At 40.3% G+C, this 17,716-nt stretch overlaps 1 long non-coding RNA gene across 1 annotated transcript; it reads right to left on the reverse strand.

Moving 5' to 3' along the window:
- Positions 1 to 651: 651 nt before the first annotated feature.
- LOC121890803 lies at positions 652 to 4,926 on the reverse strand. The gene is made up of 4 exons (XR_006093932.1): positions 4,847 to 4,926; positions 3,794 to 3,921; positions 2,516 to 2,564; positions 652 to 1,948 (listed from the first exon to the last, which is right to left on the reverse strand). It is a non-coding gene; the product is annotated as an uncharacterized LOC121890803 (long non-coding RNA).
- Between the last annotated feature and the right edge of the window lie 12,790 nt (positions 4,927 to 17,716).

The following is a 17,716-nucleotide window of genomic DNA, read 5'->3' on the forward strand; positions in this document are numbered from 1 at the left end:
AAGTCTATGTAAATGCTCCAAAAGTGACTTAAATAAACGTGTGTGTGTGTGTGTGTGTGTGTGTGTGTGTGTGTGTGTGTGTGTGAGACTCCAGCTGAGATTATAGGATTTGTTTACAAGCTCACACTAAGCTATAAACACTTTCATCTCTCCTCTCTTCTGTCAAATGGCAAACTGCTCAACAACTTTGGCAAACAAAAGGTTCTCTCTAGTTACACTGTGTGTCAGAAAGTGTGTAAGTGTGACTCATTTGTGATCCAGCTATGTGTATGGAGTGGTGCTGAGTGTTGCTTCACATTCTGGCAGTGCTGTTTTGGAGCTTTGGTTGTTTATCATGATGTGTTTTGCTGAGGCACTTTATGGTGCGAATCTGTTTGTGTGTGAGGTGGCGAGGTGCCTCAAGGCTCTGCTTGTGGTCACGCTCAATTTGTATTGGTGAGTTACTGCCCAACAATATTCCAAACTGGTCTCCCTGAAGGAAATGGCCGATTTCCTGGAAAACAAAGCTGTTGTACTGGTTGTATATTTATGTATGAAGAATACTCACACTGAGCTTAAGCTGTCATTGAAGTCATTTTATGCATTGATATTCATGTGAGCCATGTTGCAAATGCATAAACAAAACCAGATAGATCATATTGCACACACATTTATACCATTTTGTGGAGATGTCGGGAACACACACTATAGGACTTCTTTATACATCTTTTATCTACCGTGGTTTTGACCACATGCTGATTTCTGCCCTGGAAAACTAAGATACATACTACTTACTCCCCACCTTACACCTGTACATTCCATTAAAAATGCACATAATGTCCACTGCTATGTGATGTCAAGGTTAAAGGGGAAGTAAAGAAGCTGTTTATATACACACATTACAACATAAAACTAATTCTGTCCCAAATTTGGACATTATGACTGATCAGATAGATAGTCTGTGCCAGTTGTAGGGTTGGCTTCTGACAGTTGGTTCTGTTTTGGATCTGATTCAAGGTTGAAATAGCTAGATTTGCTGTAGCAGGTGCTAATGAATCTTTTATTTTTATCTGTCCACTATCTTTTTTTATTAGCAAAGAGAACGTTCCAAACATTCATTTAGCTGGCGTTAGCAGGATTCTAAAGTGATGACTTTTGGTACAGTCCTGTGCAAGAAGTGGTGTCTGTGAAGGTTGAATTGAAGGCATTTTTGCCTGTATTTTACTGTTGGAAGTGCAGAGAGACAGGAAACACGGATAGAGAGAACGGTATGACATTCAACAACAGTCCATGGCCGGAATTGAACTCTGATGTTGTTACCGGGGCGCCCTGAGGACTGAATTTTGATTGAGAACCTATCTGTTTTTCAGATCTTACCACCTGGATGATCAAGAATCAAAGACCAATCTACACAGACATGTCAGGATTTGTGCTCTCACAGGATTTGGAGGGGCTGTTTAGATAAAACTGCTAGAAGTTTTATCATTGTCTACCTGTCTTTCAGTGTGTTTGAATGTAATTTACTGGAGACATACTGAAGATTTTGGTGTTTGTTTTCTCATCACTTACTGAATAGGTTAAGCAGTTGTGCTCCAGACCTCTACCTTGACAAGAATAAGAATAAGAAAATTCTAAATTATATACCTTTCAGTTGTTGCATGGAAATTGTGAGTTTTAAATGTACTCCACATTATCACTCATGACAGCCTGAATGTGTATCGCTCTCCAGTCTACGGCAGCACATATTTCCCATGAAGAAGAATGCAAGAAAAGACATAAACATATGTAGGCTTGGAGACTAAAGATAGGATTCCGATGTCTGCTTCCTGTGAAGGATCCAGGCGTCACGGCTAAAACATCACAGAGGCTGTTTTGGGAGGTCACCTCTTCATCACATTCTCCATGTCAGCCCACACCATGGCCTGGTAGATAGGGTGCCGTGTTGTTTATGGCTGAGCACTGGATTCCTCTGAGTGTGTGGGGAGAGAGCGAGAGATAGAAAGAGGAAGAGAGACGGCATGTGTTAGTCATGTGCCTGTGTGTTTGCTATGTACTGTATGTGCCTGTGTGTGAGTCATATGCGAGCATTTTGTATGCGTACGCTCCTGTGTGTATTTTGATTCGGCTGCTACAAAGAGAGGAGTGACACATCTGAACATGGCCAAGGTGAGATTCCTGTTTGGTGGTGCGATGCCTGACAGCTGATGCACGTGTCACAATAGGAGGGACACATGGTTTATATTCATACACAGCAATACAGTCTTGACCTATTAGGAGTCTTGGGGATACACTCTGGATCATCCATCTGTCCCTCTCTCTGCCTCTGATGCCACTGGCCAGGTTTTGATGACACTTTGGGTAATAGTGCATACAACTGCACTATTACCCAACTGTCCCTCCTTCAAGCACAATGTCCGAAATGCCACTTTACTTTGAGGATACTTCACTCACATATGGTAATGTGAGGTCTGGAATGTGGCTAGTGAAATAATGCTTATCATTGTTCTGTTGTGACATTTTCAAACTTACACTTTACCTGATACACTCTTGGCACAAAGGATGCCCGCTTCATTAGGGGGCAACATCTGTTCTTTTGAGAAATAGAACATAAAACATGAGAATTATCACCCAACTCTGCAGGTTCCCTTTGCTCTATTCAGCTTTTTAACAGCTAAAATTGTAATTAATTACTGATCATTACTCATTTTAAAAGTAATTACATTATTTTAGTCATTACTCAGCAGCAAAAGTAACACGTTACATTACTCATTACTTTACTCTTGTTACTCAACCGTCAGCTCCATCAAAGTTTCCTTTAAACTAATCAGCATCCTCCACACACACATGCTGCATCTTTTGTATTCAACAAAAGTAGAAATAGAAAATAAGACAGTGTTAGCATAGCCTCAGTGACTGCAGAAGTCCCGACTTCAGCTGCACGACTTACACACCCTCCAACTCTGAACTAAACTAGCATTAGGAGACTCCTGAAAGTACGTGTACCGGTGGCTAACATTAGCAAGCTGGCTAAGAACACACAACATATGAATAAGACAACTTTGGAATTACTGCAAGTTGCATTTCTCCTCCTCCGGAGCATCTGTCACGCTAACCCCCAAGTGTAAAAGTAATGGAGCGTTACTGGGATTAGTAACTATAATATAATTACTGAATTTCAAATTGTAATCCTTTACACTTCTTGTTACTGAAAAAAGTAATTCAATTACCATAATTCATTACTGCCCAACACCGCTTGTTACCCTGCAGTGCCCCCTGCTATGGGCAGAGGGGAGGAGGGGCCCCCTTTCAATCCAAACCTCAGTTAGCTACACTGTCCCTCACAACATGCTTAAAATAGCTCCAGTCTGGACTGGGCAACACAAAGAGGTTTTCTTTGGAGGCCCTGTCCCATTTGCATGCAATATAAAAAGAATGATTGCTTCTAAAACAAACTGTGATACAGCAAGAGTTGAGAAAATGATGTGCCAAAGAAACTGACACAACACGTACAAGTAAAGAAGAAATGGCCTTTGCTTTTCCCAGACATATAAGTCAAATATTGCACAGCAACCCTCTGACACATTTTACATCTGAAAATTCTGCTTTCATTCAGTTCTGCTGCAATTATGCAGAGATGGGCAGATAGGATCTTTTTACCTCCAGAGTCTATGACTTCTTTGAAATTGTCTCCTTGCAATGAATACTGATCAGCCCATAACTGACATGAGACTTCCAAAGCACAGCAGTCTTGATCAACACCTAGCTGCTTCACCAATGACCTGCTATCTAAATGGTAATGTCCATTCATGCATACCATATAAGCATCTGCAGGATGCCACATTAAACTCATCTGCGTCTCCTGGTGTGTGTGTTTCTCCCTCTGATGACTTTCTGACATGTCAGAATGTCTCTGCTTTTGTCTGTCATGGCCTAGTTTTGTTCCTGAAGAGAGACAGTGTCGGCTGTTAGTTCAAAGACTTAAAATGACATACAGTAGGTCTACATTGTCTTGACAGCTGACCTCTAGTGGTCGTGCGAATAATGACTGTTGTCTCTCAGAAACAAAGTAGAATAAAGCATTCTGTTGTTATATTGTGGTAAAATCTCTCAGGGAGGAGGACGGTTGGATAGTTGGGTGCACAAAGTGTCTTACTTTGACAGCTCACATCCTGTCAATGTTGGTTTTGTTTAACCATAATTACATCTTTCCGTGATATTAACCAAATAGTTTTAGTTGCCTAAACTTAAACCTGCAGTAAATGTACTTGGGTGCAGCACAATAAACTTTTTCACTGAGAACAGCTGCCTGCTGCTGCTTTTGGTTGATGAGAGCAGTGAGACTGAACAAAAACAGTAAAGTTGTGAGCCATAAATCCAAAACAATGAGCTGAGAGACTCTATGTTCTGTAAATTTCCTGTTTGAGTGCTCTTGTTTCTCTGTCTATATTTGAGAGAAATTATTTTCATATAGCCAAACAAATGATTTAATTTTAAACTGAAATGATGTATGAAGCAGTAACGTTGTTCTGTCAGTGACACTGACTAACAGTGCCGACAAGAGCCATAGAACTGAGCTTGAACTGCAGCCCACATTAGTTTTCTAACAAATGTCTCTTATCATGTGTTGCACCTCAGCTGGCTAAATGAACTACCAAACGAACATCCACATCGAAACGCATGCAGCGCTAACATTAGTTGGCAAGCTACTGTAGGTAGTTAATTAGCTAGTCAGCTGTTGCACGTTTAAAACCTAAAAGCGTCAACATCAGTTAGTTTGAATGCTAAATGTGGTAGTCCTTAATCCTCACTGCCGCTAACAAAACACTGTCTTTTCTTAGCTTTGTAAGCTATTTTTACACTGGCGTACCTGTTGGCTCAGATGTCAGTCAGATACATGTACTGGCCTTCCTGCTCAGGAACATTTCTGATAAACCTCCAAAGACCTTCTATTCTTCCTTTGAATAATAGAAAACACAAAATATTTTAAATACAGTTTTAAAAAAAATACTTCAACAATGATTTTTCACTGCGAAAAGGGATGACTTTTTGGGCTTAAAGGTGGTTGGTCAGAAAATGTTTATATGAACAGTTACTCTAAGGGGTGTAGGTGACATTTTTGAGAGCAGTGACAAATGATATTCTCTTGTATGACTTGCTGTTTTCACATATTGATAATAGTGAAAGATATACACCTAATTTTCAGCTTTTTAAACAGTTTTGGATTGATATCAGAACATATTTTGCAGCATCACAAAGTTCACTGAATGCACACATACACTTACACACACAGTACAGGGTGACATTGGTAGCTGTAGATATAAGGCATTGTTGGGCTTTCACAAATCAGTCACCAAGCACACACACACACACACACACACACACACACAAACACACACACATTACTACCATATGCCTCTTCTTATTCTACGTGCCTTTCACATTCCTGTGCTTGAAAATATGTTTGCAGCTCATATAAAAGACCAAAATAGAGGTTGCCGGGTGAATGTTGATCATGCTGAAATGTGTTTATGTGTGTATTTGTGTGTGTCTCTGAGAGACTTGTCATTGTTGTTGTCATTCCCTCCACTTCACACACACAAGGACATTTGGAGAGCAAAACAGCCTCAACATGTGATGTTAGGAAATCCAGGTCACTGAAATACAACATTGGGAAAGAGAGAGGGAGAGGAATGGCAGGGGTTGGAGGGGGAGAGAGGGACTATTGCACAGCATATTCATATGCCAGTCTACATCTGTGTGTTTGTGTGCATGTGGTGTGTGTGTGTGTGTGAGAGCTGAGTGAAGTGTGTAAAGAAAGCACATAATCCTGTGTCTTCTTTCCAGGAAGATGTGCAGGAAAGCTCTCTGCTGGGAAAGAGGGACCCCCCTAGCTTTAGAAACGAGCGTGTGATAATGGGGCTCTGGTTATGTAACAGAAAGAAGAGAATGTGTGTATGTGTGTGTGTGTGTGTGTGTGTGTGTGTGTGTGTGTGTGTGTGTGTGGTGGGGGTTGGGGTTGTATGGAGACTCGAGGGGAACAAGCAGGGGTTTCTTCTCCACAGTGCGTGAAGGAATGCTCATAAATCCATAGCCATTAGAGTCCAGCCCTGTTAACACACTGTAAAATGCTGCCTTATACTCCCATATGTTATCATCATTTCATCATATCACCTCTGGCTATTAATTACATTTTCATTATTCATAATTTACACTGAGCCACCCAAAGTTCTACCCTGACAAAGCCTTAAATCTATAGCAACTTGTAAAAATTTTCCTGTTTTTACCAAAGTGAGAAAAATCTGCAGGTGGAGCTACTGACTGTTTCACTTTATTTTTCTATTTTTTCTAATCTCTTGATGATGAATAGCAAATATTACATAATTTCTATACTAAACACTAAGAACTTTCATACAAAATTAAAGCCACTATGTGTAGATTTTTCAAATATCTGACTTTAGCACCCCCAGTGGTGGTGTGAAAGAAGAACACTGTGGCAGACAGCAGTGTATATCTTTCCCCCGTCACACCACAGATCAAGCCCACACTGAGATGAAAGGACACAACGCAACACCTAGACTGCACCAATTATTTGCGAGATTGTCTGTTATTTTTCAAACAACAATATAGGCCTTCAGAATTAACTAAATTAATTAAAGGATACATTCACATTAAAATTCTACAAATAGTGGATTTACATAGCACTGCCATATGGGGAAGGTCGAAATAAAATATGGTGCAAAATATACTGTATGTCAACTTGCCAGGAAAAGCTTAAAAGTACCCTGTGGACTTATTGACCACTAGTAGCATTAAGATGAATATTTTTGTGAGTAGGTCCCCCTTTTCTTGGTATCTTGTGCAAGTACACAAAAAATGGCCATGACATGATACAAAGCCCACGGTAGCAGCAACACGCCAAGAAATGTAGCAAATCTTCAACAAAGGTAGTGAAGAAGTAAAGTGCTGGCAAGTAAACAAGTTTCAAGGTTTAACTTGGATTGCACAATGGAATGCATGTTATCTATGTAAGTTCCAAATTCTTTCAACAATCAGCTTTGCAAATGTTACATGAGGAAAGAAATGCATTCAATGTGCTTGTCAGGCCTCGAGGATACACACAATGAGCCCTATTTTATGGAGGTGCATCGCAATTTGAACACACAGCACCATACATCTGCAGCCAGATGCTGATGTATTTAAGGAATAAAATATAAAACATATATTTCATTAAAAGTAAAGTCAAGAAGAAGGCTATGATGTACAGGATTGGTGAGTCCTGGCAATCTTATGTCTCACATGTAAAAAAAAATGTCTCTTGTTGATAAAATCACCACATTAGCATAAGAGTCAGGTTGCCTGGTAAAATGTAGTAGGACATCTACTTTCAGCACAATTTCTAAGTCCTGATTTTCATCAAAATACAAGCAACTTGCTTCACACTGCTTCATCTAAATGAGCCTCCCGTCTGTGCACTGTGAGTTGAGTTATACCACACAGATGGGCAAAGTGAACGAAATAGGGCCCAATGAGTTTTGGTGAGAAAAGACTGAATGTAAACAGAACTTTTATTTACAAAAAAAACTGCACAGGGTACCGTTAACATAATCAAATTATGTTTCCATGAGAGTCCACAGGGGTTCACATGACGAAAATGTAATCTTCTGCCCATGTCTGCAAAGATTGCAGATCAAACTTGACAGCACCCAGTGTAGTATAAACGTAACCAAGTGTGGGTCCACTCTCCACCCTGCTGTCCATGTCTGTACATATTTTGGAATATATTAGGGCCTTTAGGAGAACATTTAGCCAAGCATTCAGACTAAGGGGTTGCGTGGTGGAGGTTAATGTTGCCTCAGGTACTGGTGAGACGATGAAATATAATCCAGGAAGATTGTTTGAGTAATCCATGTGTTTGAAGGATTTTCAGATGCCAGAGCAGCAGGATAAAGATATTTACAAGGCCTTTGATTAGCTGGTGAATTGACCTTTGCAAAGTAAAATGATACAATGTTAATGCTGAGACAGAACCTGGTCGCTGTTTGGTGTGTATATGATGATGGTTTGTCAGGTTCAAAGTTCAGCAAGTTCAGACTCTGCACAGCTCACCTCTTGCAAGCGCAAGATCACTTCAAGAAAGAAAAACACACCACATACACAATAATTGCAGAAGCACACACAAGAACAATTTTTCCAAGATGATGTGAATGCCACTTTATACCTGCCAAACAGATCCTGCGGCTGAACCCACGATGGATGGTTTACATTGAGCTGCTGTCAGTACAACTTAGAGAGCTGCTTTGTTCAGCCGGGAAGATTTTCTCCAGGAGACACAGACTGAGTGAGAGAAATCAAAAGAGTGTGTGTGTGTGTGTGTGTTTGTGTGTACCTGTAATGTGAGTGGGAGTGGGTCTGGAGGCCTAGACCTTTCTAATAGTAACCAGCTGTGGTCAGACAGTGCACTGTTATCGTATCCAAGGCTCACTACAACTTCTCAAAGTACAGTAGTTATGGTATTTATGTCAGAAATTATGATGCAAGTTAAAGCTGCCACCGCATTAATTTTAACCATACTGTAAATAAAGGAGTGACTGGTAGCCTCTACTGAGCAGTCAGGTCAGTTTTAGTATGAATTATCTGGATTATGTAATGGCACAAGTCAAGGTGCTATTCATCAGAGCAAACATAGGTAAAGCTTTCAGAGTTTCTCGCAACAGCAGCTGAAATATAACTCTCATCATGCTGGTCCTCTTCAGTTAAAGTCACTGGAAACCCGAATCCACAAGAATCCTCTAACTATGTAATTTAGGGTCTTATGTACATAGTAAGCATCTAAAAAGTATTAGAAATTACTTTCAATCCAAATTCAAAATACTGTCATTTAAGTTTTTGTGAACTTTCCTGATACTGGGTTTGAATTGAGCTTGTTTATGTTCAGACATTTATTACATAAATGCTGCAATAAATTCTATGAACCAATCATAAACGACGTGACATGCTGTGGTAACAGTATTGTATCATTTCCGGTTGCTGGAGTTTCTGTGTTATTGGCAGCGTTTGTGCATCACACCCCAGTTAATTTTGCTATATTTTTAGTTACTGCGGCTAATTACCCTTTTCCACAAATCACACAGTTGTTCTCATTCTTTTCAGATCTGAGAGTTACTTCAGCTTAGCAGTTAGCGATGGCTTCCCTCTCTCCCTCTTGCTCTCCTGCTCTGCTCGGTGTGTCTTATGTTTAGTTGTTCCTCTGCCTCCTTTAGTGATAACGGTACATGTAATAGTGTATTTACCGCATTGGAAGTGAGGCTCAGTGAGTTAGAGGAGCGGCTCCGCACCATGGAAACCCAGTCGTTAGCTGCTGCAGTTAGCCAGCACCCAGGAGCCGGTGCAGGTGTCAATGAAAACATGATCTGCCACACCTACACAGTCTTGAGAAATGGTCTAAATGGCACAATGAGCTGTTTTTGAACTAGTTATTCTAATAGTTATGAACATTTTTGTTCACTCAGATTTTTGTGGATGTTTCATGAGACACTCAACTTTAATATCATATATGCATTTTTGCTATGTAAAGCCAAATTTCCAGAGGCTTTAAAATAAAAATGGCAGGGAGGACAGGAGGGAAAGGTTTGTTGGCAGGAATTAAACTGGGAGCTCTCATGTTTGGAGGCTGGGAGTATCAGAAACAATCGTAGTTTCCACCAGTGCTTGAGCTGGAATAAAATAATACATGAATCATGCACAAGAATTATTAATTTGAGGTACAAATTACTACTCTGTAATATAAAATACTAATAGTAATACATGTTCACCAGTGATTTAAAAAAATCGGTCCCTGCTAGGGTCTGAGCAGATCATTTGTGGACAGAGAATTTTGTAGGTGTGAGCAGAAATCAGATGTATTCACAAGCAGCTTTTGCACTGAACTAGCCCATAATTAGACTCTCCTCACAACAGCTGCACATTTTTTCTCGTCTTGTGACTTGTTTCAGCAGGAAATTGGCCTATTTTGGCCAACACTTAAATAACTACACAATACAAATAACTACATCATGTGTACCTTAGAAAGAGGCCATACAGAGTCAATAGTAACAGTACTCAGTTGGACAGAAATCTAACGTGCTTATTCTCAGTATTTGTGCATACTGGCCCAATTCAAGCAATAGTTTCTAGGGTTGGGCGGTATCACAGTATCAAGGTATATTATAAGGATATTTACCCTTTTTTTAAAGTTTTTTTTTTACAAATACGTCCTATAACTTATACCCCAGTGAAATGTTAAGAAGACATTAAGGTATGAAGAAATAGATACTGCCCAAGCCTGGTAGACACTTTGTAATCATATAGCTTAATTACTTAATCTTAGCCTTATGAGCCTTATTCATCAGAAACAAAAATATGTACACACACTCTTACAGAATTGGAAGGCAGAGCTGTAAAATTCTTTTTGAAGAAAGAGTCTGTCTTACTCCAACAAAACTTTCAATATCTCATCAGGGTACTTAGGCCCTGACTGATGAGGTCATTTAGAGGGTTAAGTCCACACTAAAAATATCCATGTCCCAGTCATCACAATATTGTTTTTCAGTTTTTGCCAATTTAAAGGTTTTTTTAGTGATTCTAAATTCTGCTTCCTGCATTAGCTTGTCCAGTCTTTGCCATGGAGCAAATTAGACTTTGTCCTCTTCTGTTTCTACTGTTTTCTTCTTCTAAAACTACAATTATTCTCTGTAGGCAAAAAGAACTGAAAGGCTAAAACTCACTGAGAGGCAGCTGGATATGCGTCATAATCTAAACACATGCTGTTGTTTTCAATTCACATTTTTTCATTGAGCAGTCATGTTGGCAGTGTTTAATGGCACATCAGAACACCTGTCCATTCTGAAAATAGTTTTATTTTGAGACAGAGCAGCCAGATCTGAGCTGCTGTTCCTCCAAAGTAAACAGACCTGATCACAGACCTGAGACTGATGATAGGCCAGCAATTCTGTTTCCTTTTTAGAAGATTTTGATGCATCAACTCAGTCTGTGATGCACTCATGCGCTTGAATTTGACTTCAAGAACATTGTGACATTGAGTCAGTGTCAAAGCTGTACTGATCAGTTACCACCTGACTCCACAGTTCCCCTCGGCTCTACAGAGCATTTTAGGGCATTTTCACATATACAGTTCATTTGCTTTGGTTTGGATGAGTGGATGAGTAGCCACTTTGTTGCATTTTCCGTTTGGTTTGGTTTGGCAAAATTTCAAGTGAACCAAAATGTATCAACAAATACCACATGGGAGCTGTCACACCAGATAGGCTACAACATTTGTAAAGGACTTTATTTTCCTTCTTGTCTTTGTGAAACAGAATATAATACAGAATATATAACTAATGTATGAACCATAGCACTCAGGAATACGAAGGTGTAATTGTTCCATACAGGAGGGTGGATTAGTAAAATGGTCTTTGAACATATTTTCTATCAGCAATAAAATGCACTACTGTTATTATTGAAATAAAGAGCATCTCTCTCTCCTCTCTCTCTCTCTCTCTCTCTCTCCACACCTCCGTGGTGCTGAAAGACGCACAGCAGCAGCTACTTTTCAACTGTTTTCTTATTATTCATATTCTTAAATAAATGATGTATCTGCTGTGTCTGACCATGAAAAGTATTTATGTTTTTCATTTTTTTCTGAATTTGCTTACATGGAATATTACATTCAAGAGATATAGCAGTTAATAAGTAGTGTGGTGGGGTTTTATTAATGACCACACAAGGTGAGGCTATTGGTGTTATGCTTCAATATGGCACACACATTCTCATGGAGAACGTGTGTACCAAGTTTAATTTTATTAAAAACAACATAATTGTAGAAATATCATGTTATAATATTACATTTGCACCCCGTGTGGGTAGAATTGTGTCAAATGTTACACACTTGTGCAGCGTGGCTGTATGTACAACATTGCCAAATTCAGTTGCAATCTAATTTAGCATTGAAGAGTAATGGCCAATTAAGTGCATCAGGCCATGCCTTCAACATTTTGGTAACCAATTACAGACAAACGGTGAGTGATGCCCAAAAACAAACTCTTAAAGTTTATTTGGGGTCATCTAAATACAGTATGTACCAAGTTTGGTGAAGATTAGATGAAATAAAAAAAATGTGTTTACCAAAAAATGTAAAATGGCGGAAGATTTTTCCAGGCGCAAATGGGAGTGGCCTTTATCATTCAAATCGGCATCATCCAAGGAACACACTGTGCAAATACAGTGGAAACTGCTTATAGTGATCACATCCGTCCAGGTCAAATTGATCACTATAAGTGGATGATTATTATAACCGATTTTTTTCTTTTTCTTTATTTCTTATGCGGATTACCATCTAATTGACATTTGTATATTTATTACATGAACATAAAGTAATGAAACAGGCAACTTCGCTATTTACTGAATTTTATTGACTGTTTCAGAATACAGAACAGCTGTTTCATATGCTTGTTGTTTCACTGCATCTCGTTCGCTCGTTTTTGGCAGTTTGTCATTAGCTTCACGGAGACTATGTTTTTCATTGAGAGAAAATGACTTTCTTTTTCCTGTCATGATTTAAATGAGCACCCAGCAACTGCTTCAGGTAGCCAGCTGGCAGGCTGATGGCTTATGTGTTTAGATTGTGGGGATGGGGGCCGCAGGGGTGCCACAGTGAGAAAGTTGAACCAGAATCAACTTTTGGAGAAACGCAACCTGTAACGCTGTACAACCCTGCCATGAGGGAGGACAAAAACATTACTAGGAAGAGGGGAGGACATTTCTCTTTGTTTGATACCGTTCAAAGTAAAGTTAGGCTTTGCCGTCAGCTTCGCAACTCATTTTAAAAATGACGAGAGAGAGAGAGAGCGAGAAGTAGTGGTCGAGCAAGCTAGAGAGTGGATAAGGAGAGCAAGGAGTGGTAGCAAGTAGGGCTGTAGTCTGCTGGTTGACTGGTCGATCAGTTGGTCAATATGCTCTCGTCCAACTAAATTCTCATTGGTCGAATAATCTCCGTGTTATTTTCATAAAGAGAACAGTGCTACATCAATAGCTTTCCAGGATGAATCCATTATTTCCTGCGGCAGGAGGGACAGACTAACAAATTACCTGTGAAAACGGGGGTGTATTCAAAACAACCCCGTTGTTTTCATAACTTTGAAGTCGCCCAACCTGATGGAGACTGCTCGATCTCACTGTACTTAACATTTACTGAACGTATTGAACGTTTACTGAATCTGTGTTTCTCCATAGCGACACAACGAGAATCCCCGCCAGACCAAAAAAAATATTTTTTACTATTTGATATCCGAATGAATATCCATTCATTTGGAAATCGATAGCGCTTGGGAGTCTCTATGCAGCGCTGTTCCGGCATGTTAGTCAACCTTGTCTTTGCCTGGGAAACTATTGGTAGTTTGGCTCCGTTAAGGAGTATGTTTGCGTAGCGAGCGGGAAAGAGCGAGTGGCAGAGAAGTGACGGTGGATGCGAGCGGGGCAGAGGAAAAGGTTAGTAGTAAGTTGTCAGTCTGGCAGTAAATATACCGAACAGACTACAGCGTGTCAGTTAATAAATGCTAAAAAGTCATGTCTGTTGTTTCTCCAAATGCTGGAAAAGTAAAGGGGGTTAGCTCCAAAGTTAACAACAATGGGTTAGCCTAACCTGAAGACACAAAACAGAGAAATGTGTGGCTGCAGAGTTTACTGTGCACTCTGTCCTGTTACATCCCCCCCCAATCCCCTAATCGATTAGTTGAAGATTATGTACGATTTTAGTCGACCAAGATTTTCTTTGGTTGACTACAGCCCTAGTGGCAAGAAAGCCGGTGAATGAGAGGAAGAAAACATTATTTTCTGATTGTTTCACAGCGGTTACAAATAAACACCCCCACCCTGCACCTCCACACAAACCTGTGGAGGTACGCTGCTGCACTGATAATGGTGCTATAGCTACTGAATACACATCATACGTGTACTATGGGAGTAAGGTAAAAAGAAAATAGAATTACCATAGTTTTAAACATTTTCCCATATGTTTTCACATATGAAAAGACCCAAAATGAACACTTTAAGTGGACTACATAAGCAAATAATTTAAACAGCATTTGTATATGAATCATTCTGTCCCAAGCTTCTTGATTTATATAAGCTGTTGATCACTGTAACCGTTATTACTATAAACGGTTTCCGCTATTTTGTTTTGCTATATCTCAGTTCATGAGTTATTAGCTAAAATGTAAAACACTTAATAACTGACTACATGGTCGTGCTCTTGGTCCCGTATTTTAATATGTTAAGCATTTCCACGTGGGACACTTGTCCATGAAGTATGAATACTTTAGCACTTTTAGTTTTTGTTTAGTTTAGATTTAGATTTAGATTAGAAATTGAAAAACGTACAGAAAAATAATAAATAAAGCTTTGAAGAACAATAGTGTGAATGCTTGTCAGTATTCACACTAATAAAGCTTTGAAGAAGCATTCACACCAAGGACTTACATTCATCGAGTGGCCAGAAATACATCTTCAAAGGATTTTTATGCTGCTCCATGTCTGCTGGGTGTGTAGATAGGCAACTGTTTGCCAACATGTTAGCCATATCAACGTTATATGATCATAATATGCCAATGTTGTATTTACAGCTAATTCTCCTTCCCCTAATGGTTACAAAAATTGTTTTAAATCACATGTTCAGTTTCTTTTTTAATCAATTTGTATTCCTCCACATAATACTGGACCATCAGCATATCCACTAAATGACAAAGGCGTACTAAGGCCTCTTTCTCAGAGCATACAGCTCTATTAGCTCTGCTCTAACAGTTTTTCACATTTGCAAGTTTTATAACCTTATTTTTATAAAACAACCCAACTAAAGGTCCACTTTTTGGCTTTTTCTGGCATTTTCAAGCATATCACATGGTCTTCACCAGTGGATGAAGTTTTCTCAGTACTGTTGTTACTGAGATGGATAATGTGATCAGTAGCTGCTCTGTATCTCCATGGTAACTGAGCAAATCTAGAAAGTGGACCTTGACTTGACATTGTTTGGTCAGACCAAGGTCAAGAATGAACTTTGATGTTTCATTTAAACCTTCACTGTGATGAGTTATGTTTCATTACTGTGTATTTATTGGTTTCATTTGATTTATGCTGAAATGTTATGTTACCATGCAGGTAAAACATTCCGAAGTGAATGAAGTCATCTTGTAGAGAGGACAACTCAAAAGATACACACAACAATGGATTTAGAAAAAGTGGGGGAAAATTTAAATAAGCTGTTGTTTTTTCTATTATAATCCACAATTAACGAGTCCCAAATGTGTTTTTTATTATTTGTCAGTATCCTCACCTACAGTGCGACTTTGTACTCTCACTTTTTTCCTTACATTGTCCTCTCTGTCTCTCTCTTTCTCTTTCTTTCACACACAAGCTTCTCCCTTCTGCTAAGTCTGTCATTACACAGAGGAACTAACCATGGCCTCCTACAACCCTCTCAGTTTACACAGGGCACAGGGAGAACTTGGGATCTTTTTTTAAAGAGAAAGAAAAACAACAATTAGACGCTGTTTGACAGCCACCAGCGATGGTGTTTGCTGTGAAGAAAATGAGATGCCAGCTCCAACTCAGCCAAGTATGAGCTTATATGATTTTGATAACATTATGTAACGTCAGTATGGTTCAAATGCACACAAGCAAAGAAGACGGAACAGAAGATGTGGTCACCCATTCTCTACCGCTGAGTTTGCCTGAGAGATACATGAAACCATGAGCATGGACTAATCCTTCAACTGTTATAAAGTACCTTTTGCCTCAAAACCTGTCCCTTTCAAACAACTGGGAACAATGTGGAGTAATAAGTGACATTGATCTAAGTGAATAATTACTGAAACTATCTAGCAGAGTTTCAGGAGCAGGACCACACCTCAGCATTCCTATAAATACCCACCTAACCCTCTCCTCTTTTGCTCTCATATTCTGCGCCAGAACCCAGATGACAACAACATCACAACATTGCCTCGATCACGCTCAGAAAAGTGAGCTACTCCTTCATCCTACAGGCAACATTATCCATCCACTCAACTCACCTTGAGTATGACGAGACGATGACCTATTCGGACGAAATCAGGATGACCATGTCCAAAGTTTCCATCAGCTCATGCCAGCAGGCCCAGTTACAGAAGCCAAAAACTGCTCATCCGCCTCTGTGCCTGAGGCACCACTTTCTGTAACCCAAAAGCTGCCCAGGAAGTTTGAGTCCAGCAAGCCTCAACACAATATCTTCCATGGTCCATATCCCACCTGGTTCATCTCTCCTCTACATAAGAGACAACTATAATTCACCTGAAAAATCCTCCATGTCTCCAAGCCCACCTCCCTCATCAGAAAAGAGAGGACGAGGCAATTCAAGGACAGTCCATTGCCATCATCACCGTTCTCTGACACCATCACCCCCAAGGACAACTCAAGCCTCCTGCCATCATCCTAACTACTCCAGCTTCACAGCGCATAGCTGCTCACAGCGTCACCATGCTCCAGTGAGGACCCCTGATAACCAGCCATCATCTTCAGCAATTCAATGAGGGCACATACTGGGGCACACTCGACAATGAAATTTAGTGATGCATCTCCACTGCCCGTACAGCCCTATTATGCTCCCTATGTGGTACCCCGTCTCATCCAGCCTCTTCCTGCTCCATTCCTGCCCACGCTAAGTGACGTCAAACCCAAATAAGAGATTCAGCTTTCTCTCGCTTGTTGTCAGCGGCCCCACTAGCACCCATACTCCCAAAGCCAGCATTGTCAGCCCCATCTGTTACATTTCCTGTAACTAACAGCATGTATAAAAAGGGCAGGCCCATCATGTACCAAGTAGGTCGCACCATAGGCAATAACTTCAACAATGCCAAGTGCAACATGTCCCAATGCCGCTTCCTCCACGTCTGCTCCTTCTGTAGTGGAGGCCATACCCGCCCTCTGTGCCCTCACTACCCCACTTTGCAGAAGCTAAGTAAGCATCTGTCAGTGCCCGTTAACATTCCAGCCTTAGCAGCAGCACTTTGAAACCACTTTGATCCAGCTTTTGTTCCTCATCAAGGGATTTAAAGATGGTTTCCAACCTGGCATTTACACACAACCATCCATCTCTCTTCAATGCAAAACTGTCAGTCGACTGCCTGCTCACCAAGGAGTTCAAAGAAGGCTTCATGATCGGCTCATTTGCTCATCCTCCATTTCCCAACTTCTGCATCAGCCCCCTTGGTATTGCAACCAGGAAATACTCCAGGAAGAAATGCATTATCATCGATCTTTCAGTACCCCACTGCAGTACCATCCCCAGCATTAATAGCTTGATTCACTACGCTGCCATCAACCATGCCATTGCCCTCATCAAACTCGCCGGGAAAGGGATGTGGCTCTAAAAAGCGGACATCACCAACGCCTTCAAAGTTATTCCTATCCACCCTGACTTCTGGCAATTCTTTGGTGTCTGCTGGCGAAGTGCATATTACTTCACCGTTAGGCTCACCTTTTGTTGCAAAAGCAGCCTAAACTCTTCGACATCCTGTCGGAATCCCTCTGCTGGATCCTGTCTAACAACCATAAGATTCCATTCCTTATCCATCTCTTGGAAAATTTCCTCATCATTTCTCCTCCCTCTTCACCACCCACTTCCGGTCTGGTCAATCTGACTTTAGTTTTCTCTGACTTCAGGGTTCCACTG

This window comes from Thunnus maccoyii, chromosome 3 (genome assembly GCF_910596095.1).
Source record: "Thunnus maccoyii chromosome 3, fThuMac1.1, whole genome shotgun sequence".
NCBI lineage: Eukaryota > Metazoa > Chordata > Actinopteri > Scombriformes > Scombridae > Thunnus > Thunnus maccoyii.